Source organism: Hemibagrus wyckioides, linkage group LG29, assembly GCF_019097595.1.
Source record: "Hemibagrus wyckioides isolate EC202008001 linkage group LG29, SWU_Hwy_1.0, whole genome shotgun sequence".
Classification (NCBI taxonomy): domain Eukaryota; kingdom Metazoa; phylum Chordata; class Actinopteri; order Siluriformes; family Bagridae; genus Hemibagrus; species Hemibagrus wyckioides.
The window spans coordinates 5613014-5639316 of NC_080738.1; the positions used below are offsets into that span (position 1 = coordinate 5613014).

Sequence of the window (26303 nt, forward strand, 5' to 3'; positions counted from 1 at the left end):
TCAAGCTCACATTGATCCCCAGGTGGTCACAGAAGGGCCCCCACATTCGGGAAGTAAACTGGGAACCCCGCTCAGCTACTATGTCCTCCGGCAGACCATAGATCCTAAAAACCTGATGAAACAATGTTACAGCGGTTGCCATAGCAGAGGGTAGCCCCTTTAGCGGCATCAGTTTGCAGGCCTTGGAGAATCTGTTGATGGCCACGAGTATAGTATTATAACCTCAAGAGCTGGGCAAATCCATGACGAAATCGACCACAATGTGAGACCAGGGTCATTGGGGTATGGGCATAGGCTCCAGTAGGCCCGCGGGGAGCTGTCGGTAGGTAGGTTAGCGAGAACTGGAAACGGGGGAAAAACAATGCCCAGCGGGCTTGGCAGGGGCTCAGTCTTTTAGCATTACGCAAGTATTCCAGATTACGGTGATCCATCAGAACAACAAAAGGGTGCTGGGCTACTTCCAACCAGTGCTGCCCATTCTTCCAGCGATGCCTTAATTGACAGTAGCTCCCAGTTCCCCACATCATAATTCGCTTCTGTCGGCATCAATTTCCTGGAGAAGAAAGCACATGGATGCATCTTCCTGGGGTCCCCGTGGCGCTGAGACAGGACCGTCCCTATACCATAGCTGGAGGCATCCACCTCAACCACAAAGGGGAGTTTTGGGTCTAGATGGCGGAGGATGGGTGCATTCGTGAACCTCTGCTTGAGTTTCTGGAAGGCATATCTAGCCTGCTCAGTCCAGGACAGTCTTTTGGGCTTCCCTCTTAGAAGGGAGGTAAGATGGCTCATGACGATGCTATAGTTCTGTATAACCCCAGGATGCACTGTAAATCCTTTATAGTAGCGGGTTCAGACCACTCCATGACACCATTTATTTTACTCATATCCATCTTCACTCCCCCCCGGGAAATCATGTACCCCAAAAACGTGATGGTTTCTTCATGAAACTCACATTTCTTGGCTTTGACATACAGTTGGTGATGCAGGAGTCGAGTAAAAATGGTGCGGACATGTTGCACATGGTCCTGGTCCTGGTCCTGAGGGGGAGTAAATCAGTAAACCAGCTGCCGGCACCAACGGAAATGGATAGGGATATCGGATGGTAAGGGCGTTTAATCCACAGTAATCAATGCATGGGCGTAATCCTCCATCCTTTTTCTCAACAAAGAAAAAACTTGTGGCCGCAGGGGAGGTTGATGGCCAAATGTAGCCCACCTCTAAGGTTTCTTGTATGTACTCCTCCATTGCTTTATGCTCTGGGCGCAAGAGAGGGTAAATCCTGCCCTTGGTGGCATGCCATTAGGCAGGAGATTGATGGCACAGTCCCAGGGGCGGTGGGGAGGGAGGCACGTGGCCTTCTGCTTGCTGAATACCTCCATGAAATTGCTGTATTCCCTTGGGATGTTCGCAGCACCTACTCCCACTGGCCTTTCCACTGAAGTAGCGAGGCAGAGATGTGAAATGGGGTCCTGGAGACAATTCTCAATGCAGTGTGGTGACCAGCACACTAATTCCCCCTCTTTCCAGGACACATAGGGGTTATGGTGCTGTAGCCAGGGAAAACCGAGGATAATGGGATTCTTAGGACATGACGTACAGAGCCAACTTGATGGGTGAGGGGTGTGGTTTGTCGTGTCAGGTATCCCTTTCCGATCGGTTGATTGTCTATGGCCGTCACTCATAGAGGGATCATGCAAAATGGTGGGAAGGCTGAGTTTCTCCACGAGATGTTGATCAATTAGGTTGACGGCCGCTCCTCAGTCGATCAGCACTGTGGCAACAAATGACATGTGGTCAGAGTATAGTCTTACCGTTAGTGTCAAGCTGGAATGACAGTAATTTTCCCCCACCTTAGTTGTCATGGGTCGCTCTGGGCACTCCGCCACTCTGTGTCCTCGGCCGCCACAGTAGAAACACAGCCGCAGGTGATCACAGCATTGTTTGCTCCTCTGGCGGAATACAACCCAGCTGCATGGGCTCAGGGCCCTCCTCTCGGGAGCTCTGTGCTGTCTCATGACCACTCACGTTGTGGCGAGGACGGATGTTAGCTCGGTGTTGACGCAGCAGATTATCCACTAGTGATGTAGCTGGTGAGTAAGACATTGGTGTCCCAACTCCGCCTGAGGAGCCGGACGTAGCCCTTCCCAAAACACCGCTAGCAGTGCCACATTGTTTGACCCACTCTGCGTGGCCAGGGTCCAGAAGCGTACGGCGTAATCCCTTGGCATAACTCAAGCAGCTGGACGGACACGTCCCGATCTCCCGTTGAGTATTTTGATACAGCTTGTAGCGCTGCGAGCTGCTCTTCATAGGCCCAGATGATAGCTCCCTGACATGCTATCATGGCCTGGAGATTTGCTGGATCCACTTCAGGCGAAGTATTCTGCTAGGACTGGCCTGATGCAGAAGGTTGAGGATCCATAAGCATGCTTTATTAGCACCAAAACGCAAAGCAAAGACGTAAATCGGAAAAAACGGAAGAAAAGGGTAAAAACGGACAAAATCATACACGGAAGGGCAAACGAAACCAAAACTCACAAACGGAAACTCGAAAACCGGAAAACATGAAACAAAATCCATACACGGTAAATCCAACAGCAATATAATCCACACAAGGCTTGGTCATTATGGGAACAATACTTCGCATTGTGGTGTCGCGAACACGCTGCTTAAGAATACAAAACCCTGGAAGTGTTATTCGTGGGTGCGTTAGAATTCGGGCAAGGGCTCCCTCTGTTGGCCTGATGCCAAGTTTGATGTTACAATAATGTTAATATAATTTTTATTTATTTTAAACACATTCTAAACACTTTCCATTTATTTGTGTACTGTTTGCATGGAATGGTTTAATAAATCAAAACTGTAAAACATTTTAATGTATAAAATATTAGGGAATTATCACATTTTACTCCAGAGATTGTGGCACAGCACAGTGCTGTCACTTACCAATAGATGCTTTCACTGATTTTTGTCATACATCACCAGATCTTCCTTAATATAAATTATCTCCACACACTTTGTTGCTCAAGTCACTGAATGTGTGAACACCCCACATGCCTACTTTCTCCAAAATAACAATCAACACATAGCATAGAAACACCCCCAACACAACAGTAGCTACCTACTTATCCATATACACACACAAATGATCATCTACAGAATAGCATCAGATACATTGTTAAAAGAAGATTTATATGATTTCTATATTCAGTAAACATAAACCCACTGGACACGTTTCTGAATATCTCACTATTACAGCATCAGACAAAGAAGTTTAATTGCTCTGCTTTGAAGTATTTGACATAAAATAAGCTACAAAGAAACATATGATACTACACAATTGATTTTGGTGGATCTTGTTGCATGAGAGCAACATCAACAGCGTATCATTCTTTTACAATTTGCTTTACTGCCAAATGACACCACTGGAACCATAAATAGTTTCTGATAGTTGAAAAGTTTTATGGCAAGAGGGCAAAGAAACCCTACCTGATGTAACCCACCCATTTTTTCCAGGCTAGGGACCAGCACTGAGAGTAAATCCCTCAGTGTTAATTCCCTGCCCAGGAATCAAACCCGGGCCCACCAAGGACACATTTCTAATAATTAATGATCCAAACAAAAGCACCTGGATTATGCCTAATAAAGTACACACCCTTTTTTACACCCTTGTGTCCTGTTTCCTCAGCTCACACATTACTCTCTGCTAAAACAGGTTGTGCAGACCAAACTACAGGACACACAAAAAAATTCACACCCTTAAATAATACACTTGTAAGTATATGTTCCTTATAGATTAATAGTTTCACACGATTTGACCTGAAAATACAATGACAGTGGCTAATACAGTTACAGCTGAATTTCTGTATTTTCAAACTCGTCTGAATCTGTTTTTTGTTTGTTTAAAGCATTTCATATAATAAAACCTGAACTGAACTACTACTCCATAAACACAGCTTGATTTGTGAATATTGTATCATTTCACTATGCAACTTTTTCACAGACCCATTGCTGTTTAGACGAGCATGGAATGTCATTCCAAATTTGTCTGCCTGAAATCTCAGCACAGTCCTCATCACCTGTTATTCGGTTCCCCCTTACCCCAGTATCTGAAACACAATTTAGAAATGGATCAGTGTTCATTTACTTCAATTCCACACATTCAACCAAACAGCTTTTATTTACTGAGTGTAACAATGATGCAGATGGAGTAGATGTAGAGTCCATGTGTGGAGTTTTATTAAGAAATCGAAGCATACAAATCCAAATCGAGCATCAGTAAGAACAAACAGGAAAGGGGCAGAGTCCAAAAACCAGAAAATAGCAATCAGCATGGTGACAAATCCAAATAAACACAGACAAAATCAGAAATCAAGCAACAGGAAATCTTGGCCATACACAGAAACAAACAGCTTGGTAATGCAGGTAAACTGGTAAAACTTTGCAAAGAATGATCTGTTAGTGTGTGGTATGTGTCAGTATTCGGGTGAGGGTTCCCTCTGGTGGCGAGGAAGGGAACATGCACCGGATTTCGGTACACTAAGATTCTTAATGACTATAGCAACAAAACAGCTTTTGTTGTGATTAGGTGATCCTATGTTTTTAAAATTACATAATTTTAGCATTTTGTTCAGTCAGCAGAAAAACACTTTGTACTTGCAGCACTGAGATATTTAGGAATAAACATAAATAAATACAAGTCTCTTACGCAGTGGTCAGTGGTGTACCATCCACCCATTTCCACACATTCTCTGTGTCTCTGTCAGTCAGACCAATCCAAGCTGGGCTGCTGTTCAACATTTTAATGAGGAACTCCTGGGATTAAGAGAATTAAATCCATTATCAAAACATTTCTCTCTTTCTATAAACTGCTGTAATTACATGTAGCAGAATATAAAAACTTTTCTCTTCTCTCTCTCTCTCTCTCTCTCTCTCTCTCTCACCTGTTCCTCTTTGTTGTTTATGATCACCAGGTCTGCTCCTCTCCCTCTGCAGTCCAGTCTGCTGTCATTCCAGTTTTTTGTCTCAGTAGAGATGTAGTAAATATTGGAATATTGCCACCCCTTACTGCAAGCTAATCAAACAGAATAAGAAATTAAGTGCTGTATTCAGAGTTGGGTAAAGTGTGCCAACTGCCAAATAAATATGTGAACTGTGCATATCTGTATTCAGACCTTGAATGCAACTACAGACTCCAGCACTATTCAGAGTTTATATGAGTTACACCTGTGGGCTTGTAACTTTTATGTGAGACAGCAGTGGAAGGGGCAAAGGAATGATGTTTAATGATTATGACTTTATTGCTGATGGTGCAACACCTTAACCATTGAGCTACCACTACCTCTTTACCATTTATCCCTAATGGTGCAGTGAGTAGCTTCTCAATTATTAAACAAGCATATTGGAAGACATATCCTGTGGTCATGGAAAAGATGTTATTCTGTTTCAGAAGGGTCAAATTATTTGCCTGCATCAAGCAAAGAAAACAAATAAGGAGATTGCTGAAACTATTAAAATTGGATTAAGAACTTACCAAGGCATTATTAAAAAGTGGAAAACCATTATTTTTTATAATTAAATTGTAAGACCTTAACCCCATTAATACCTTTGGGATGTGCTGGAGAAGACTAGCAGTGTTTCAACTCTCCCATAATCAATACAAAATCTTTGTGAGAAACTGATGCAACTGTGGACGGAAATTATGAGTAATATGTGCCGTAGTCAAAGCAAAAGTCAGTCCAACAAAATATTAGAGTGTGTGACTTTTTTTTGGCCAGGTAGTGTACATAAAACTGAATCCAACATGGAACTTCAGCTAGAGTTATGCTACACTATACTCCTAATACATGCCAGAAAAATGTGCCATGCTGTATTACCAGTGTGCTTGATAAGGCAAATAATGTAATCCTCTGTCACTAGCTGAATAAAAATTTAGGGCTGGGAATTAAGATGTTGACAGAAATAACAAACATGTAAATGCATGTGTAACTAAATAATCCATGGTCTCTTGTCATTTCTTTCATCCATGGAGTACAAACAAAGACCACCTTTACAAGAAGTACTCACCTAAATCATTCAACTTCTTCTGAAATTCATCATTTTGCTTCTGTAACTGCTCTTTCATCAAATTTTCCACCATCAAATTTTCAGCTTAGTATTTTTCTTGTTTTAATGGTTGATTCTGAAAGATCTCATTGAGGCAGTTCCAAAATAGGTCAAGATTAAGTTGTGAGCACTTGAAATCGGGGAAAAAAAACATTTTGGGGAATTTTTGCGCTATATAAATAAGAAAAGATTGCCTTTAAATTTCTATAACTTTTGATGTAGAAGAGATATTGCCTTGCAATAAATTGAATTCCAATGCTCCTTTACAACTCAATTTTCATTTTTGTTTTCACAAATGAACCACTTATTTAGACCATTTTTAACATGTAACACATCCCATCCCATAAACAATTGTTTTGCAAAATGCTACAAATACATTTTTTTTGATGAAGTTATTAACAAATTTGGTAATTAATACACATTCTCATTAACATCATGTTACAATGTAGTTATATATTTGGCATCACAGTTTTCAAAGTTCCAGTGAGTATACATCAAGTAAATGATACGAATTGGCATTATTAAAAAACATTTTAATGTTTCACTTCATAACTGATGTAGATTTAAAAAAAAAAAAAAAAAAACCTTTCTCTATATTATTTCATTTGATATTTCACATGGTCATTGAAAAACAAGAGTTTATACATTCTGGGATCATGCCAGAGGCAAGAAGAAATTCTGGCTTTACTTTCACTTTCACTTTCACTGTAATCCATGTTTTGTCTTTAATTTGCTATAAAACACAATCTGGAAAAAAATTTGCAGAAAAGTTGTCAAAAAAACAACAAACAAATTGTGACCTACAATATAATTGTGACCTACAATTTTCATTCATTTAAAAATAAGTATCTTCTAATAGTGGTAAATAATTGCATATTTATCAAAAATATTTTCTTAATAATTTTATGCACTTGTTAAATAATTGGAAAATTTCCTGTGCTACGAATGGATTTGTAGCCTAAGTAGGCAAAGAAGCTTACACAAAATGGCGTCTCGGCAAAGCAGCTTACACAAAATGGCGTGTCGACTCTTTTGCTAATCTAGGCCACTGCGCAGGGTCAAAAGATCGGGAAGAGTGGATTTAGATGTAAATGTGAGTTGTAAAGCGTTTGTTTCTAAAAATAGCTTTTATACCAAAAGAAAGGTTGTAATCTCTACTTTCAGAATATCTAACCATTTTGACTGTAGCTGGTCGGGAAGTGCAAATAATTTGGGCTGATTTTGGGAACTAATTTCTCAGCATAGGCTGGTCAAATGCAAATAAAGTTTGCACCTATAGAAACTGTATTCATCACCGCATTTTGTGAATATCCCCTCATTAATATTCATGAACCCAAAATAGTTGGCATTTGACCTCAAAACACACGCGTGTCAGGCGCGACACTCGGTAAAACGCAATACACAGGATGTTGTAAAATAAACACATGGCACTGGTAATTACGTTGGCAGATGGTCAACTTAACGAGTTATTTTAGGACAGTTGTTATGTGCAATTATCGGATTTTGCCTTGATTACTGATAAGCAATAAGCACTGATGGTGGTTGCTAGTCAGTGATATGACCACAGTGTAACTGGTATGAATAATTAATTTACTTAATTTTTATATGTATACTGTATATATACACTACTCACAAAAAGTTATGGATATTTGGCTTTCAGGTGAAATTTCAGGATGCACCTAAAATGCACTATAACTTTTACAGGTGAACTTAATTTGACCTTCTCTACACTTCTGAATGCACATGTCCAACTGTTCAGTGTTTCAGTACTTTTTGCAGAACTTGCTGTTCTCTAACAAGGTGCTTAACGGCAAAATTCACAACTGGTGTTTGATCCATGAATCGACCAATAAATGTCCTGGTTCAATTAGAATTGGTATTTAAACAGTCCTCTTCATCATGCTGTTCACATTTTGACATCATGAGACCAAGACCACACCTAACAATTGATCAACAGTACCTCGCCATTGTGAGGCTTCAAACAGGATGTTCTCAGAGGGAAGTGGTCACTGAGCTTAGAATGTCACAGAGTGTCATCAGCAGATTGCGACAGAGATACAGAGAGACTGGAAGAGTCACAGAAAGGCATAGAAGTGGATGTCCTTTGGCCACATCCCAGGTTGATGACCGCTTCATTGTGAACAGTGCCCTGAGGAACCGGATGATGAATGCCACTCAACTCCAGGCACATTTAAGGGAGGTGAGAGGCACCCAAGTGTCACGTCAGACCATTTCAAACCATTTACATCAGTGTGGTCGGTGTGCTAGACGACCTGCAAGGGTACCTGACCATACCACCAGGCATCTTGCATGGGCCAGGGAGTGCTGTTCTCTGATGAAAGTCGATTCACACTGAGCAGAAATGATGGCTGCCAACGATGTTGGAGATGTCATTGAGAGCGCTATGCATCAGCCACTGTTGTGGTGGTGTTACAGTCTGGGCAGGTGTGTCTACTCAATACAGAACTGCCCTACAGCTTGTGAATGGTACAGTGACAAGCCAATACTACCTGAATAACATCCAGTCCAGTCATTCCAGTCATTGTGCCCCTGCATGAACAACACAGGCCTAATTTCATCTTCATGGACAACAATGCTCCAGCTCATCTAAGTCGCATCATTATGAAACGGCTGCTGGAGGCTGGGGTACCTCAAATGGAGTGGCCTGCACTTTCTCCAGACCTGAATCCCATAGAAAACCTATGGAATCAGCTGAGTCGCCGTGTAGAGGCTCGTAACCCTGCACCCAGGAACCTCAATGACCTGAGGGCCGCCCTTCAAGAAGAGTGGAATGCCATGCCTCAGCAGACAATAAGTCGACTCGTGAACAGCATGAGACGTCGTTGTCAAGCTGTAATTGATGGTCAAGGGCACATGACCAATTATTGAGACACTGACATTTTTTGTTGTGGTATACCCACCACTGTTGTTGGCTTTTGTTTCAATAAATTGTTTGAGATGAGGAAATCACCATTGCATGCTTCTACTTAAATGTCCTACTTTCATGATATAATATCACTGTAGCATGAACTTTTTACATTTTCCATGAATTTCACCCAAAAGCCAAATATCCTTAACTTTTTGTGAGTCGTGTATATGATATATACTCTTATATATTAACAGTGCATTCAGCGCCCTCTATTGAGTATCCTAAAAATCCCAGAACAACTGAAACTGAAAAGAAGAGACTTTTTTACCAATCGTTTCAGTGAGAGCTATCAGCATGGCATTTTACACTCTCTGCTCCCAAGAACTTCCACGGATTACAGTGAACGATGTCCATCGAATTGTACGATTAGCATCGGTCACTCCTTCAAGTAAAAAGGAGAAGGGCTTCAAACTTGTATGTTTCGAGTTATATCGACCACTTTGAAGGTACGTATTCTCAAGCTAACAAGCTAATGCCAGCTAGTTTGGTTTGTGGCAGTGCATACTCTTATAGTCAGTGTTTTGTGTGCTTAATGTGTGGGTCATTCACACAGAACGTGTTTTATTCCTAATTCCTTTTGCATTATTTTTCAGTGAATGCGATATACGAGTGTGTTTGACCGCTGCGCGCGCACATCGTTTGCAGCCCCTCGCGCGTCTCATGTTCAAATGATTTCAACTTTTCCAAGCAGCGCCGTTCATCAAGGCACAGCCTGAGCCCTCGGCGCTTTTTAAAGCCATTCCTAAACACTGTGTCTTGTATTTGTAAATAAACATGCCTTCTGTGTGAGTGCTTTATTCTGTGTGAGTGCTTTATTCTGTGTGAGTGCTTTATTTTGTGTGAGTGCTTTATTCTGTGTGAATGCTTTATTCTGTGTGAGTGCTTTATTGTGTGAATGCTTTATTCTGTGTGAATGCTTTATTCTGTGTGAGTGCTTTATTCTGTGTGAGTGCTTTATTCTGTGTGAATGCTTTATTCTGTGTGAGTGCTTTATTCTGTGTGAATGCTTTATTCTGTGTGAGTGCTTTATTCTGTGTGAATGCTTTATTCTGCGTGAGTGCTTTATTCTGCGTGAGTGCTTTATTCTGTGTGAGTGCTTTATTCTGTGTGAATGCTTTATTCTGTGTGAGTGCTTTATTCTGTGTGAATGCTTTATTCTGTGTGAGTGCTTTATTCTGTGTGAATGCTTTATCTACATGTTTACAGTGTCCGGTGTTTATTGTGTAAAGAGCGCTGCATTACTCCTCATTTACAATGTAGATGATAAACAGCGCTAATAGTTGTAGTGCAAGATCGTTAAGTCCAATTAAAACAATGTCCAATTAAAACAAAATAGAAAGTCATAGAGATTGTGTCCTGTAGATGGGAATTTATGGAGATTGTGTCCTGTAGATGGGAATTTTTGACAATTCTGTCCTGTAGATGGGAATTTATGACAGTTCTGTCCTGTAGATGGGAATTTATGACAATTCTGTCCTGTAGATGGGAATTTTTGACAATTCTGTCCTGTAGATAGGAATTTTTGACAATTCTGTCCTGTAGATGGGAATTTATGACAGTTGTGTCCTGTAGATGGGAATTTTTGACAATTCTGTCCTGTAGATGGGAATTTTTGACAATTCTGTCCTGTAGATGGAATTTTTGACAATTCTGTCCTGTAGATGGGAATTTATGACAGTTGTGTCCTGTAGATGGGAATTTTTGACAATTCTGTCCTGTAAAATGGGAATTTTTGACAATTCTGTCCTGTAGATGGAATTTATGACAATTGTGTCCTGTAGATGGAATTTTTGACAATTGTGTCCTGTAGATGGGAATTTTTGACAATTCTGTCCTGTAGATGGAATTTATGACAATTGTGTCCTGTAGATGGAATTTTTGACAATTGTGTCCTGTAGATGGGAATTTTTGACAATTCTGTCCTGTAGATGGAATTTATGACAATTGTGTCCTGTAGATGGAATTTTTGACAATTGTGTCCTGTAGATGGGAATTTTTGACAATTCTGTCCTGTAGATGGAATTTATGACAGTTGTGTCCTGTAGATGGAATTTTTGACAATTGTGTCCTGTAGATGGGAATTTATGACAGTTCTGTCCTGTAGATGGGAATTTATGACAGTTGTGTCCTGTAGATGGGAATTTTTGACAATTCTGTCCTGTAGATGGGAATTTTTGACAATTCTGTCCTGTAGATGGGAATTTATGACAGTTGTGTCCTGTAGATGGGAATTTTTGACAATTCTGTCCTGTAGATGGGAATTTTTGACAATTCTGTCCTGTAGATGGGAATTTTTGACAATTCTGTCCTGTAGATGGGAATTTTTGACAATTCTGTCCTGTAGATGGGAATTTTTGACAATTCTGTCCTGTAGATGGGAATTTATGACAGTTGTGTCCTGTAGATGGAATTTTTGTCAATTGTGTCCTGTAGATGGGAATTTAGGACAATTCTGTCCTGTAGATGGAATTTTTGACAATTCTGTCCTGTAGATGGGAATTTTTGACAATTCTGTCCTGTAGATGGGAATTTTTGACAATTCTGTCCTGTAGATGGGAATTTTTGACAATTCTGTCCTGTAGATGGGAATTTATGACAGTTGTGTCCTGTAGATGGAATTTTTGTCAATTGTGTCCTGTAGATGGGAATTTAGGACAATTCTGTCCTGTAGATGGAATTTTTGACAATTCTGTCCTGTAGATGGGAATTTTTGACAATTCTGTCCTGTAGATGGGAATTTATGACAATTGTGTCCTGTAGATGGGAATTTATGACAATTCTGTCCTGTAGATGGGAATTTATGACAGTTGTGTCCTGTAGATGGGAATTTTTGACAATTCTGTCCTGTAAATGGGAATTTTTGACAATTCTGTCCTGTAGATGGAATTTTTGACAACTGTGTCCTGTAGATGGGAATTTTTGACAATTCTGTCCTGTAGATGGGAATTTATGACAATTCTGTCCTGTAGATGGGAATTTATGACAATTGTGTCCTGTAGATGGGAATTTATGACAATTGTGTCCTGTAGATGGGAATTTATGACAATTGTGTCCTGTAGATGGGAATTTATAAACAAACAATATTTGTTTTAAAGTTTTAATCAGTATGTGTTTCCAATTAAAAATAATGTAATGCCAAATTTCTGGAAGACTGAATGGATCATAACTTGGTGGTCTAGTAGTTCTGCCTCTTTAAGAAACACAAAAAGTTTTAAAAAGGTCAAAAGTTTTCTGCTTAAAAGCTGGAAAAAATAAAGTTTTAGTTTTACGTTCATATTTGTAACACCCAGTGTGTAAATTTAATTTGAAATAAAAATAAAAAGGTATTTAAAAAATTTGGGGGTTTTATCCGATTCACCGAATTAATCGAAACAATAATCGCCCGATGATTCCATTATGAAAATAATCGTTAGTTACAGCCCTACTGTTCACTTAACCTTTTTATAATCTTCTGTTTTTATAGTTTCACTAATGTTATTATGTTAATACCATCTCATTGACCCATTAAAGCTATAAATAAAAAAGTATCAGGTGACAGGAGAGATCAGCGTGAGGGAGACTTGTTTCAGATCTTTGAGGAAGACAGAGAAGCTACAACGCTGTATCAGTTATTTATATTTACATATTTACAGAAACACTATCAAAGTTATTCATATTTACATGTTTACAGACTATGAGACTATGATACACACAGCAGTACACTAAACATGTAGACTATGATACACACAGCAGTACAATAAACATGTAGACTATGATACACACAGCAGTACACTAAACATGTAGACTATGATACACACAGCAGTACACTAAACATGTAGACTGTGATACACACAGCAGTACAATAAACATGTAGACTATGATACACACAGCAGTACACTAAACATGTAGACTATGATACACACAGCAGTACACTAAACATGTAGACTGTGATACACACAGCAGTACACTAAACATGTAGACTATGATACACACAGCAGTACACTAAAACATGTAGACTATGATACACACAACAGTACACTAAACATGTAGACTATGATACACACAGCAGTACAATAAACATGTAGACTATGATACACACAGCAGTACACTAAACATGTAGACTATGATACACACAGCAGTACACTAAACATGTAGACTATGAGACTATGATACACACAGCAGTACACTAAACATGTAGACTATGAGACTATGATACACACAGCAGTACACTAAACATGTAGACTATGATACACACAGCAGTACACTAAAACATGTAGACTATGATACACACAGCAGTACACTAAACATGTAGACTATGATACACACAGCAGTACACTAAAACATGTAGACTATGATACACACAGCAGTACACTAAACATGTAGACTATGATACACACAGCAGTACACTAAACATGTAGACTATGATACACACAGCAGTACAATAAACATGTAGACTATGATACACACAACAGTACAATAAACATGTAGACTATGATACACACAGCAGTACACTAAACATGTAGACTGTGATACACACAGCAGTACAATAAACATGTAGACTGTGATACACACAGCAGTACAATAAACATGTAGACTGTGATACACACAGCAGTACACTAAACATGTAGACTATGATACACACAGCAGTACACTAAACATGTAGACTATGATACACACAGCAGTACAATAAACATGTAGACTATGATACACACAGCAGTACACTAAACATGTAGACTGTGATACACACAGCAGTACAATAAACATGTAGACTATGATACACACAGCAGTACAATAAACATGTAGACTATGATACACACAGCAGTACACTAAACATGTAGACTGTGATACACACAGCAGTACAATAAACATGTAGACTGTGATACACACAGCAGTACAATAAACATGTAGACTATGATACACACAGCAGTACACTAAACATGTAGACTATGATACACACAGCAGTACACTAAACATGTAGACTGTGATACACACAGCAGTACAATAAACATGTAGACTATGATACACACAGCAGTACACTAAACATGTAGACTATGATACACACAGCAGTACACTAAACATGTAGACTGTGATACACACAGCAGTACACTAAACATGTAGACTATGATACACACAGCAGTACACTAAACATGTAGACTATGATACACACAACAGTACACTAAACATGTAGACTATGATACACACAGCAGTACAATAAACATGTAGACTATGATACACACAGCAGTACACTAAACATGTAGACTGTGATACACACAGCAGTACAATAAACATGTAGACTATGATACACACAGCAGTACAATAAACATGTAGACTATGATACACACAGCAGTACACTAAACATGTAGACTGTGATACACACAGCAGTACAATAAACATGTAGACTATGAGACTATGATACACACAGCAGTACAATAAACATGTAGACTATGATACACACAGCAGTACAATAAACATGTAGACTATGATACACACAGCAGTACACTAAACATGTAGACTGTGATACACACAGCAGTACAATAAACATGTAGACTATGATACACACAGCAGTACAATAAACATGTAGACTATGATACACACAGCAGTACACTAAACATGTAGACTGTGATACACACAGCAGTACACTAAACATGTAGACTATGATACACACAGCAGTACACTAAACATGTAGACTGTGATACACACAGCAGTACACTAAACATGTAGACTATGATACACACAGCAGTACACTAAACATGTAGACTATGATACACACAGCAGTACAATAAACATGTAGACTATGATACACACAGCAGTACACTAAACATGTAGACTGTGATACACACAGCAGTACAATAAACATGTAGACTATGATACACACAGCAGTACACTAAACATGTAGACTATGATACACACAGCAGTACAATAAACATGTAGACTATGATACACACAACAGTACACTAAACATGTAGACTATGAGACTATGATACACACAGCAGTACAATAAACATGTAGACTATGATACACACAGCAGTACACTAAACATGTAGACTATGATACACACAACAGTACAATAAACATGTAGACTATGATACACACAGCAGTACAATAAACATGTAGACTATGATACACACAGCAGTACAATAAACATGTAGACTATGAGACTATGATACACACAGCAGTACAATAAACATGTAGACTATGATACACACAGCAGTACACTAAACATGTAGACTATGATACACACAGCAGTACACTAAACATGTAGACTATGAGACTATGATACACACAGCAGTACACTAAACATGTAGACTATGATACACACAGCAGTACAATAAACATGTAGACTATGATACACACAACAGTACAATAAACATGTAGACTATGATACACACAGCAGTACACTAAACATGTAGACTATGATACACACAGCAGTACACTAAACATGTAGACTGTGATACACACAGCAGTACACTAAACATGTAGACTATGAGACTATGATACACACAGCAGTACACTAAACATGTAGACTATGAGACTGTGATACACACAGCAGTACACTAAACATGTAGACTATGAGACTATGATACACACAGCAGTACACTAAACATGTAGACTATGATACACACAGCAGTACACTAAACATGTAGACTATGAGACTATGATACACACAGCAGTACACTAAACATGTAGACTATGATACACACAGCAGTACACTAAACATGTAGACTATGAGACTATGATACACACAACAGTACACTAAACATGTAGACTATGATACACACAGCAGTACACTAAACATGTAGACTATGAGACTATGATACACACAGCAGTACACTAAACATGTAGACTATGATACACACAGCAGTACACTAAACATGTAGACTATGATACACACAACAGTACAATAAACATGTAGACTATGATACACACAGCAGTACAATAAACATGTAGACTATGATACACACAACAGTACACTAAAACAACAAAAGCTTGAATTTTTTTAAAGAAAGACATGAAGTTAAACAGCAGTCCTAATGAGGAGTAACATGAAAGTGTTAGTGATCAGTGACATAGTGACATGGTCATGTGACTCACTGGGGCTGATGGGTAATGTAGTTCAGCACCAATTTTGGCATAACCGTGAAAGATCAGCTAAAATAGGTATGAAAGTGTAATTCTGTGTAATTCAGTGAAAGTGTAATTCTGTGGTTGAGGAAAACATCATATAAGAATAAGTAAGTAAGTAAACGTATATATTTAATTGGTAGATTAGATACATGAAGTTATCGAGTTTCTGTTGTTATTATTATCATCTTTAACTCTCCACCTGAATTGAATTTAGAACTCAGTAAAAAAAATTAGGCCTCTGATGGATATAGGAATATTGTCAGCTTGAATCTAGTGACCATTTAATAGAAATGTCTACAATCGGATCATCCCGATGACCCCACCTTTCGACTGATCTGCTATAAGGAGACCCCTGTCAGGTGTGTGTGTGTGTTTGTGGAAGAGTTGTGTGTTAATTGACCAAACAAGTCGTCTCTCTGTGATTGTCGTTATCTGTCCTCTCTCTCACACTCTCTCTCTCTCTCTCTCTCTCACACTATCTCTCTCTCTCTCTCTCTTTCTCTAGGATCTTCAAGAAAAGAAAGAGAAAGCCCAAAATGGGCAGAGTCTGTCACAATATAATTAATGACTTCAGAATGATTGAATTAGAGAGCCTGAAATCAGGTGAGTTCATCAAAGTGTATATTTTCACATCTAGGCCTAAAATAAAAACTAAAATTTCTCACCAGATTTACAAAAGTCATGCTGCCATTAAGTTTATTATCCTGAGATACATGTGTAAAATAATGTTTATTTCTTTACTTGTTTAGAGAAAGAAGCATCTGATACACCTCATCAGCAGGCTTCCCTTTGCAGGAGGTAAGCTCTGTGTGTGTGTGTGTGTGTGTGTGTGTGTGTTTGGACTCTGTATGACCCTCCTGTCCCTCTATCTCTTCTCAGATACTGTGTAATTTTACATCTTGCCCTCTTCCTCCTCCAGCTGGGTTTTGGTGAGTGTGTCCATATAGTCATTATCTTTTACCAACAATTATTAAAAAATGTCACACTGTACACTAGTTTACCTGATAAACGTGTAATCTAGTGTGTGTGTGTTTGTCAAAAATCATCTGCTCTATGTGTGACTTTTGTGTTGATGCCACATGTGTGTGTTGTGTGTGTTTCTGTGCAGGTTCCTGTTTAGGCTACTTGTGTGTTACTAAATACGTGGCTCAGCATGGAGAGCACTCAATGCAGCACACTGACATAGCGGATCACGCCGCTTTATTTGTAAGTAACATCAGTTCCTTACAATTTACTACATATAGTGTAGGGCATAGTGTTTAGGGTGTAGGGTGTAATGTGTAGGGCATAGTGTTTAGGGTGTAGGGTGTAATGTGTAGGGTGTAGTGTTTAGGGTGTAGGGTGTAATGTGTAGGGTGTAGTGTTTAGGGTATAATTTGTAGGGCATAGTGTTTAGGGTGTAGTGTGTAATTTGTAGGGCATAGTGTTTAGGGTGTAATGTGTAGGGCATAGTGTTTAGGGTGTAATGTGTAGGGCATAGTGTTTAGGGTGTAGGGTGTAATGTGTAGGGCATAGTGTTTAGGGTGTAGGGTGTAATGTGTAGGGCATAGTGTTTAGGGTATAATGTGTAGGGTGAAGTGTTTATGGTGTAGGGTGTAGTGTTTATGGTGTAGGGTGTAATGTGTAGGGCATAGTGTTTAGGGTATAATGTGTAGGGTGAAGTGTTTATGGTGTAGGGTGTAGTGTTTATGGTGTAGGGTGAAGTGTTTATGGTGTAGGGTGTAGTGTTTATGGTGTAGGGTGTAATGTGTAGGGCATAGTGTTTGGGGTGTAGGGTGTAATGTGTAGGGCATAGTGTTTAGGGTGTAATGTGTAGGGCATAGTGTTTGGGGTGTAGGGTGTAATGTGTAGGGCATAGTGTTTAGGGTGTAATGTGTAGGGCATAGTGTTTATGGTGTAATGTGTAGGGCATAGTGTTTGGGGTGTAGGGTGTAATGTGTAGGGCATAGTGTTTAGGGTGTAATGTGTAGGGCATAGTGTTTATGGTGTAATGTGTAGGGCATAGTATTTATGGTATAATGTGTAGGGCATAGTGTTTAGGGTGTAATGTGTAGGGCATAGTGTTTAGGGTGTAGGGTGTAATGTGTAGGGCATAGTGTTTATGGTGTAATGTGTAGGGCATAGTGTTTGGGGTGTAGGGTGTAATGTGTAGGGCATAGTGTTTAGGGTGTAATGTGTAGGGCATAGTGTTTATGGTGTAATGTGTAGGGCATAGTGTTTGGGGTGTAGGGTGTAATGTGTAGGGCATAGTGTTTAGGGTGTAATGTGTAGGGCATAGTGTTTATGGTGTAATGTGTAGGGCATAGTATTTATGGTATAATGTGTAGGGCATAGTGTTTAGGGTGTAGGGTGTAATGTGTAGGGCATAGTGTTTAGGGTGTAATGTGTAGGGCATAGTGTTTAGGGTGTAGGGTGTAATGTGTAGGGCATAGTGTTTATGGTGTAATGTGTAGGGCATAGTATTTATGGTATAATGTGTAGGGCATAGTGTTTAGGCTGTAGGGTGTAATGTGTAGGGCATAGTGTTCATGGTGTAATGTGTAGGGCATAGTGTTTATGGTGTAATGTGTAGGGCATAGTGTTTATGGTGTAATGTGTAGGGCATAGTGTTTGGGGTGTAGGGTGTAATGTGTAGGGCATAGTGTTTAGGGTGTAATGTGTAGGGCATAGTGTTTATGGTGTAATGTGTAGGGCATAGTGTTTGGGGTGTAGGGTGTAATGTGTAGGGCATAGTGTTTATGGTGTAATGTGTAGGGCATAGTGTTTATGGTGTAGGGTGTAATGTGTAGGGCATAGTGTTTGGGGTGTAGGGTGTAATGTGTAGGGCATAGTGTTTATGGTGTAATGTGTAGGGCATAGTGTTTATGGTGTAGGGTGTAATGTGTAGGGCATAGTGTTTAGGGTGTAATGTGTAGGGCATAGTGTTTATGGTGTAATGTGTAGGGCATAGTATTTATGGTATAATGTGTAGGGCATAGTGTTTATGGTGTAGGGTGTAATGTGTAGGGCATAGTGCTTATGGTGTAATGTGTAGGGCATAGTGTTTAGGGTGTAGGGTGTAATGTGTAGGGCATAGTGCTTATGGTGTAATGTGTAGGGCATAGTGTTTATGGTGTAGGGTGTAATGTGTAGGGCATAGTGCTTATGGTGTAATGTGTAGGGCATAGTGTTTGGGGTGTAGGGTGTAATGTGTAGGGCATAGTGCTTATGGTGTAATGTGTAGGGCATAGTGTTTAGGGTGTAGGGTGTAATGTGTAGGGCATAGTGTTTAGGGTGTAATGTGTAGGGCATAGTGTTTATGGTGTAATGTGTAGGGCATAGTGTTTGGGGTGTAGGGTGTAATGTGTAGGGCATAGTGTTTATGGTGTAATGTGTAGGGCATAGTGTTTATGGTGTAGGGTGTAATGTGTAGGGCATAGTGTTTGGGGTGTAGGGTGTAATGTGTAGGGCATAGTGTTTATGGTGTAATGTGTAGGGCATAGTGTTTATGGTGTAGGGTGTAATGTGTAGGGCATAGTGTTTAGGGTGTAATGTGTAGGGCATAGTGTTTATGGTGTAATGTGTAGGGCATAGTATTTATGGTATAATGTGTAGGGCATAGTGTTTATGGTGTAGGGTGTAATGTGTAGGGCATAGTGCTTATGGTGTAATGTGTAGGGCATAGTGTTTGGGGTGTAGGGTGTAATGTGTAGGGCATAGTGTTTAGGGTGTAATGTGTAGGGCATAGTGTTTATGGTGTAGGGTGTAATGTGTAGGGCATAGTGTTTAGGGTGTAATGTGTAGGGCATAGTGTTTATGGTGTAATGTGTAGGGCATAGTATTTATGGTATAATGTGTAGGGCATAGTGTTTATGGTGTAGGGTGTAATGTGTAGGGCATAGTGCTTATGGTGTAGGGTGTAATGTGTAGGGCATAGTGTTTGGGGTGTAGGGTGTAATGTGTAGGGCATAGTGTTTAGGGTGTAATGTGTAGGGCATAGTGTTTATGGTGTAGGGTGTAATGTGTAGGGCATAGTGTTTATGGTGTAGGGTGTAATGTGTAGGGCATAGTGTTTGGGGTGTAGGGTGTAATGTGTAGGGCATAGTGTTTAGGGTGTAATGTGTAGGACATAGTGTTAAGGGTGTAATGTGTAGGGCATAGTGTTTAGGGTGTAATGTGTAGGGCATAGTGTTTAGGGTGTAGGGTGTAATGTGTAGGGCATAGTGTTTAGGGTGTAATGTGTAGGGCATAGTGTTTAGGGTGTAATGTGTAGGGCATAGTGTTTAGGGTGTAGGGTGTAATGTGTAGGGCATAGTGTTTAGGGTGTAGGGTATAATGTGTAGGGCATAGTGTTTAGGGTGTAGGGTGTAATGTGTAGGGCATAGTGTTTAGGGTGTAGGGTGTAATGTGTAGGGCATAGTGTTTAGGGTGTAGGGTGTAATGTGTAGGGCATAGTGTTTAGGGTATAATGTGTAGGGCATAGTGTTTAGGGTATAATGTGTAGGGCATAGTGTTTAGGGTGTAGGGTGTAATGTGTAGGGCATAGTGTTTAGGGTGTAATGTGTAGGGCATAGTGTTTAGGGTGTAATGTGTAGGGCATAGTGTTTAGGGTGTAATGTGTAGGGCATAGTGTTTAGGGTATAATGTGTAGGGCATAGTGTTTAGGGTGTAATGTGTAGGGCATAGTGTTTAGGGTGTAGGGTGTAATGTGTAGGGCATAGTGTTTAGGGTATAATGTGTAGGGTGAAGTGTTTATGGTGTAGGGTGTAGTGTTTATGGTGTAGGGTGTAATGTGTAGGGCATAGTGTTTAGGGTATAATGTGTAGGGTGAAGTGTTTATGGTGTAGGGTGTAGTGTTTATGGTGTAGGGTGTAATGTGTAGGGCATAGTGTTTAGGGTATAATGTGTAGGGTGAAGTGTTTATGGTGTAGGGTGTAGTGTTTATGGTGTAGGGTGTAATGTGTAGGGCATAGTGTTTGGGGTGTAGGGTGTAATGTGTAGGGCATAGTGTTTAGGGTGTAATGTGTAGGGCATAGTGTTTAGGGTGTAGGGTGTAATGTGTAGGGCATAGTGTTTAGGGTATAATGTGTAGGGCATAGTGTTTAGGGTGTAGGGTGTAATGTGTAGGGCATAGTGTTTAGGGTATAATGTGTAGGGCATAGTGTTTAGGGTGTAGGGTGTAATGTGTAGGGCATAGTGTTTAGGGTATAATGTGTAGGGCATAGTGTTTAGGGTGTAGGGTATAATGTGTAGGGCATAGTGTTTAGGGTGTAGGGTGTAATGTGTAGGGCATAGTGTTTAGGGTATAATGTGTAGGGCATAGTGTTTAGGGTGTAGGGTGTAATGTGTAGGGCATAGTGTTTAGGGTGTAGGGTGTAATGTGTAGGGCATAGTGTTTAGGGTATAATGTGTAGGGTGAAGTGTTTATGGTGTAGGGTGTAGTGTTTATGGTGTAGGGTGTAATGTGTAGGGCATAGTGTTTAGGGTATAATGTGTAGGGTGAAGTGTTTATGGTGTAGGGTGTAGTGTTTATGGTGTAGGGTGTAATGTGTAGGGCATAGTGTTTGGGGTGTAGGGTGTAATGTGTAGGGCATAGTGTTTAGGGTGTAATGTGTAGGGCATAGTGTTTAGGGTGTAGGGTGTAATGTGTAGGGCATAGTGTTTAGGGTATAATGTGTAGGGCATAGTGTTTATGGTGTAGGGTGTAATGTGTAGGGCATAGTGTTTAGGGTGTAATGTGTAGGGCATAGTGTTTAGGGTGTAATGTGTAGGGCATAGTGTTTAGGGTGTAATGTGTAGGGCATAGTGTTTAGGGTGTAGGGTGTAATGTGTAGGGCATAGTGTTTAGGGTGTAATGTGTAGGGCATAGTGTTTAGGGTGTAATGTGTAGGGCATAGTGTTTAGGGTGTAGGGTGTAATGTGTAGGGCATAGTGTTTAGGGTGTAGGGTATAATGTGTAGGGCATAGTGTTTAGGGTGTAGGGTGTAATGTGTAGGGCATAGTGTTTAGGGTGTAGGGTGTAATGTGTAGGGCATAGTGTTTAGGGTGTAGGGTGTAATGTGTAGGGCATAGTGTTTAGGGTATAATGTGTAGGGCATAGTGTTTAGGGTATAATGTGTAGGGCATAGTGTTTAGGGTGTAGGGTGTAATGTGTAGGGCATAGTGTTTAGGGTGTAATGTGTAGGGCATAGTGTTTAGGGTGTAATGTGTAGGGCATAGTGTTTAGGGTGTAATGTGTAGGGCATAGTGTTTAGGGTATAATGTGTAGGGCATAGTGTTTAGGGTGTAATGTGTAGGGCATAGTGTTTAGGGTGTAGGGTGTAATGTGTAGGGCATAGTGTTTAGGGTATAATGTGTAGGGCATAGTGTTTAGGGTGTAATGTGTAGGGCATAGTGTTTAGGGTGTAGGGTGTAATGTGTAGGGCATAGTGTTTAGGGTGTAATGTGTAGGGCATAGTGTTTAGGGTGTAGGGTGTAATGTGTAGGGCATAGTGTTTAGGGTGTAGGGTGTAATGTGTAGGGCATAGTGTTTAGGGTATAATGTGTAGGGTGAAGTGTTTATGGTGTAGGGTGTAGTGTTTATGGTGTAGGGTGTAATGTGTAGGGCATAGTGTTTAGGGTATAATGTGTAGGGTGAAGTGTTTATGGTGTAGGGTGTAGTGTTTATGGTGTAGGGTGTAATGTGTAGGGCATAGTGTTTAGGGTATAATGTGTAGGGTGAAGTGTTTATGGTGTAGGGTGTAGTGTTTATGGTGTAGGGTGTAATGTGTAGGGCATAGTGTTTGGGGTGTAGGGTGTAATGTGTAGGGCATAGTGTTTAGGGTGTAATGTGTAGGGCATAGTGTTTAGGGTGTAGGGTGTAATGTGTAGGGCATAGTGTTTAGGGTATAATGTGTAGGGCATAGTGTTTAGGGTGTAGGGTGTAATGTGTAGGGCATAGTGTTTAGGGTATAATGTGTAGGGCATAGTGTTTAGGGTGTAGGGTGTAATGTGTAGGGCATAGTGTTTAGGGTGTAGGGTATAATGTGTAGGGCATAGTGTTTAGGGTGTAGGGTGTAATGTGTAGGGCATAGTGTTTAGGGTATAATGTGTAGGGCATAGTGTTTAGGGTGTAGGGTGTAATGTGTAGGGCATAGTGTTTAGGGTATAATGTGTAGGGTGAAGTGTTTATGGTGTAGGGTGTAGTGTTTATGGTGTAGGGTGTAATGTGTAGGGCATAGTGTTTAGGGTATAATGTGTAGGGTGAAGTGTTTATGGTGTAGGGTGTAGTGTTTATGGTGTAGGGTGTAATGTGTAGGGCATAGTGTTTAGGGTATAATGTGTAGGGTGAAGTGTTTATGGTGTAGGGTGTAGTGTTTATGGTGTAGGGTGTAATGTGTAGGGCATAGTGTTTATGGTGTAGGGTGTAATGTGTAGGGCATAGTGTTTAGGGTGTAGGGTGTAATGTGTAGGGCATAGTGTTTAGGGTGTAGGGTGTAATGTGTAGGGCATAGTGTTTAGGATATAATGTGTAGGGCATAGTGTTTAGGGTGTAATGTGTAGGGCATAGTGTTTAGGGTGTAGGGTGTAATGTGTAGGGCATAGTGTTTATGGTGTAGGGTGTAATGTGTAGGGCATAGTGTTTAGGGTGTAGGGTGTAATGTGTAGGGCATAGTGTTTAGGGTGTAGGGTGTAATGTGTAGGGCATAGTGTTTAGGGTATAATGTGTAGGGCATAGTGTTTAGGGTGTAGGGTGTAATGTGTAGGGCATAGTGTTTATGGTGTAGGGTGTAATGTGTAGGGCATAGTGTTTAGGGTATAATGTGTAGGGCATAGTGTTTAGGGTATAATGTGTAGGGCATAGTGTTTAGGGTATAATGTGTAGGGCATAGTGTTTAGGGTGTAGGGTGTAATGTGTAGGGCATAGTGTTTATGGTGTAGGGTGAAGTGTTTATGGTGTAGGGTGTACTGTTTAGGGTGTAGGGTGTAGTGTTTAGGATGTAGGGTGTAGTGTTTATTGTGTAGGGTGTAGTGTTTAGGGTGTAGTGTTTGGTGGTTAACGTTTAGGGTTAATTCTCCGGTTACTGTTTTCATTCTGTTTGTTTTCTCAGAAAGAGATTGAGTCACTGAAACAGACTGTAAGAGATTACAGGCTTGAATTCAAGGTAAGAAAACTCACACACACATTAGCCAGTTAATAAAAGCTTATAACAGTGCTGGGTAAATACAATGACTGTAGTTTGTCTGGAGAAAGCTGGCTCTTCATCACATAATGAACATTTTATTCATTTATTTCATTTATTTCACAGGATAAGTTACACAGTGCCCTGAGTCTTCACAAAGCTGATGATATTGGAATGGCTGATTACGCTCTGGAGTCTTTAGGTAACACATGAACTCTCTAGTCCTTCATGTTGAAATGAGCTGTTTAGGGTAAATCTGTTATTAAAAATGGTAAGAATACAAACCACAAATCTGTCTAGATACGAAAAGTCAGTGAGGGGGTAAAGAGGGGATTAGAGAAGCAAGCAACAGTTCCATGTTGTAAGATGACAAATTGTGCAATGGTTCAAGGCTTGTAAATAATGATGTGGTGTATGTGTGTGTGTAGGTGCGACTGTGCTAACCAGTTCAGAGACTTATAAAACCAAATACTGCAGTCTGTTCGGTGTCAAATTCTGGTGCAAAAACCACGGCCCTGAGACTGTTTTACAGGTAACACACATAGCCACAACTACACACTCAGCTATAACTCCATTAGTAGCTGTGTAAATGAATTAATAAGTGTCTGTTTGTGTGCGTGTGTGTGTGTGTGTGTGTGTGTGCGCACAGCCGGAGGTCTACCCCGGTAAATGTTGGGGATTTAAAGGATCTGAAGGGCACCTGGTCATCTCCCTGCTTTATCCTATAAGAATCACCCACGTTACCCTGCAGCACCTGCCCCGAGTGCTTTCTCCCGGCCAACAAATCATGTCCGCACCCAAAGACTTCATAGTTTATGTGAGTCGACACAAACACATATAATAATAATAATGATAATGATAATGATAATAATAATAATAATAATGATAATGATAATAATAATAATAATAATAATAATGATAATGATAATAATAATAATAATAATAATAATAATAATAATAATAATGATAATGATAATGATAATAATAATAATAATAATAATAATAATAATATTTTACACTTTTTATTAAAACACACTACAGGGACTGGACAGCATGAATAATGAAAAAACAACTCTTGGAATATTCACCTATGACCAGAACGGAGAACCGATCCAGACCTTCAAACTTCCGGTGAGAAAGAATGATTTTCACAATTACACAAAAGAAATGACACAATTCTTCATAACAAAAGTGGTAAAATGTGTGAGTGAAGGCAGTAGGGACTCACAGTAAGGTGCACATGATAAAGTGGACTCTGACTTTCAGAACTTCCTGTATGTGTTATACTGTGGCTGGTTGTGTTTTTCAGGACTGTCCCAGTCAGCTGTTTCAGCTGGTGGAGCTGAGGATCCTGAGTAATTGGGGTCACTCTGAATACACCTGTGTTTATCGCTTCAGGCTCCACAGCCAGCCGAGCTGCAAGTGAAAGAGACCAAGAAGGGAAAACAGCAATGAGATGAAATTAAATAGAATGAATATGGCTGGGCAGGTTAACGCGTTATTATCGCGTTATTGTCGCGTTATTATCGTTATAATAACTCATTAATTAATTAACGCCAACAATTATTTTATCGCGCATTAACACAGTTTTTATTATTTTGTAAATTATTTTAAAAGTCTGTTGCTCATTGGCTCTGAATACACATACAGACAAACCATGGGTGACGGAAGGGGTGGGATCTTGATCCGTATTGGCTTGGGATGAACGTCATCACGCGTCTCAACCAATGAGAGCATTCGGGATGACCGTAAGACTGCTGCGGCGCTCAGAGGAACCGGAGAAGAGATAGAACTGGAGGATAAACAGACATGGAGAAAGGCAACGAACTTTTACATGGACATTTTCGTTTCTAACTTCTTCCAGACGGCCGACAGATAGATAGATAGATAGATAGATAGATAGATAGATAGATAGATAGATAGATAGATAGATAGATAGATAGATAGATAGATAAGTGGGTAGGCAGATAGATAGATAGATAGATAGATAGATAGATAGATAGATAGATAGATAGATAGAT

At 39.9% G+C, this 26303-nt stretch overlaps 1 long non-coding RNA gene across 1 annotated transcript; it reads right to left on the reverse strand.

Annotated features, from left to right (window-relative positions):
• Nucleotides 1-4344: 4344 nt before the first annotated feature.
• Nucleotides 4345-26161, reverse strand: LOC131349258 (uncharacterized). The gene is made up of 4 exons (XR_009204054.1): nt 25939-26161; nt 25371-25698; nt 4947-5077; nt 4345-4818 (listed from the first exon to the last, which is right to left on the reverse strand). It is a non-coding gene; the product is annotated as an uncharacterized LOC131349258 (long non-coding RNA).
• Nucleotides 26162-26303: the final 142 nt, after the last annotated feature.